This window comes from Lathamus discolor, chromosome 2 (assembly GCF_037157495.1).
Source record: "Lathamus discolor isolate bLatDis1 chromosome 2, bLatDis1.hap1, whole genome shotgun sequence".
In the NCBI taxonomy this organism is placed as follows: Eukaryota; Metazoa; Chordata; class Aves; order Psittaciformes; family Psittacidae; genus Lathamus; species Lathamus discolor.
In genome coordinates, this window is record NC_088885.1 from 65,495,804 (window position 1) to 65,498,576 (window position 2,773).

The following is a 2,773-nucleotide window of genomic DNA, read 5'->3' on the forward strand; positions in this document are numbered from 1 at the left end:
TGACGTTTTGACATGAGGAATTTACCTATTACAATTCCTCCAAACTGGATTGCTTTATCTGGTCATTACCAAGGTGCAGTCTTCATTTTAGCCTCTTGTAAGTAAAAAATTTTTATCACAATATCCACAGCTGCTAGTCAGGAATGATTAGTTTCACAGCTTTCAAACCTTTCCACATCATTCAAATGCACTACACAATGGCACATTTCAAACTGATGGGCTTCTTCAGACAGCTACATTCATTGAAAGAAGTGGTGAGTGATTCAGTCCTCTCAGTCTCAATGTACTCTTCCTTGTACAGTTTTTCTTAATCATTATTGCAGATGGATACCTCTTGGAATTATGTAATGCATTCATGTCAGTGCAAATCTCTCATACTCCAAACTTTAAATGAGAGACATCAATGAAATTTATGGAAAATAGCTCTCCATTTCTAGGGTTATTTCTAATTTTTCTCCATTTCCTAGTTTTCTAGGCATGAAAAATGATAAAGGAAAAATGATAAATGCAAAAGCAATGTGGTGAAAAAATGTAGAGACAGAACTCACAATTACAGACTTTTTACTCTTTTATAACATTTAGATTAGGATACAGCTCAGCAGAGACTCCCAAATATTTATCTTAATTTTTCCCCTTATATGACAGCTCTTTGAGTCTCACATTAAAAAACGGCCTTTAGCTATGTTTTCTCCAAAATAATGATCCTGCTATCAAAGGTGATACTTCAAATAAGCATTATCAAGTTTCTACTTTAAAGTATTGACAATATTTAAGCAAGTTTTTGTCCATCCATTTCTATCTACTCATACTGAGATAAAAATCTTCTGTATTATAAAAAAAAAAAAAAAAAAAGATGGGGCATTTTCCCTTTACAGACTCTGAGAATTTCAAATACGATCTTCTAGGTTCTCACACTGCAAAAAAACTTTACCTAAGTGCCCCCTACAGATGCATTAACATACAGCAAGACCAAACCAAGAACCTGACTTAAATCTTCTATTCCGCGCCAAACCCCTTCAGCTCTCCACAGGCCTCCTGTAACTCTCCTTGGGGTTCAAGACTGTGGTGGAACCCTCCTCACACTAAGAGGAAGCTAGATGCAGAAATCTCTGAAGCCTCTGAGGTGCAGCCACCAGAAAGGAAAACAGAGGCTTCCTATATTTAAGTTGTCTCTATTTCAGAATGTCATTACTGGAATTCTTTAATACTTTTAACTTTAAAAGTCCTTCTCATCTTGACTTTGCAAGGCTATTTATGTGTGTTCACATAAAATAGTTTCCCTAAGGCTTTTAGCTCTGTCATACCAGAATTTCCACTAAAAAGGTCGTTGAACTGAATGGTTGTAGCTTTTGGGCACATAAAACAGCATTGTGGTTTCTTGCCTCTACTAAAAACATGTGTTACATTTATATTTCCAATTCTGCAGGCACTATTGAAGAGGAGAATCAGTTAAATTGTGCATTATCCAATTTACATACAAATCCTGGATTAAAAGCCTGGCTTGAGCTGACAAAAGTCACAAAATATGACAGAAGCTATTGAACATATTCAGTATTCAGTTACAGTCAGGTAAATCTAGAGTAACAGCTCTGAGAGAAATAGAGTTACCACGGTATAAAGTCTGAAGTAATTGGGAACAAAACTTGGCCACCTGGCATTAACTCACTTCACTAAACCTAAAGCCCTGTAAGGGTCAAACAATGAGTAACTACATAATTTGTGAGAAGAAATGCCTAGAAAACCAGGACGCAGAGGTGAAATGAGGATAAATGCTTTGCTTTCATGCAGAACTTTCTGGATTTTGTTAGTCTATGCCAGACCATGGATATTGCTTTAACATGCCATAAATATTTTAAATGTGAAATTCCATTCATTTTAAAATAAGATACGATTCATACAGAATTCACGTGGCAGGCCCTAGAATTTTAAGTAGCTTGAATATAGCAAGCAGATGTATAAACCTTTAAACAAATTTAGTTGGGATTTCTTTTTCTATATATGTAATTGTTTCAACTACGGATTGTTTAATATTTGTTTCTATGTCTAGCTTATGCATTTCAGAATAAATACTGAGGGCTGAAATCTGAAAACAAGACTTTCTTCACAGTAGTAGTCTCTTAAGGTTTAGAAGCTTTTGCAAGGTTGCACTTACACCTCATAGGTAACAAAGCATACCTAGAGAAAAGATATAGGGAAAATATGCTAACCCACTGTTAAAAGTGCAGCGTACATGCTTAAATTAATATATATCAGCCTTTATGAGGCTTCAGAATATTACTTGTATGTAAAACGAAACCCCTCACTGAATACCACTGCCACTGTTAACTCTGGAGCAAACGGAGGAGCAAGCCTACATTCACAAACTCCCAGAGTCGAAAGGAACCGCACACAGTTCCCGAAGGTGAGGAAAGTTCACCTCTTTTGCAGAGGACAAAGCAATTAACACACATGCCCAGAGCCGGCAATCACCGCCTGTGCACCTGGAAAGTAGGGGTGCCGAAGCCTGCTTGGCTTCGGGCAAGGAGAGAAGCACGCTCAGCTCACTCCCTCGCTACTGCAGGTGCCCGTTGGTGCCGTGGGGGAACCTCGGACCGTCCGGGAAACAAACTGGAGGCGACGGCCCTGGGAGCGTACCGTCGCCGGCTCGCAGCGCGTCACCTCCCGCTGCCGGGGCGACCGCTCAGGACGCGAGTGCGGGACAGCCGCGACAGCCTCCACCGGCCCTACTGCCGCCCGCCGAGTTTCAGCGCCCGGCCGCCCGCCGTTCCCCTAC

General features: G+C 40.1%; 1 protein-coding gene across 1 annotated transcript in view; it reads right to left on the reverse strand.

The window, feature by feature from the left end:
• RNF144B (ring finger protein 144B) overlaps positions 1–2,773 on the reverse strand; it is an 88,187-nt gene that overhangs the window by 85,153 nt on the left and 261 nt on the right. The window lies entirely within an intron of this gene.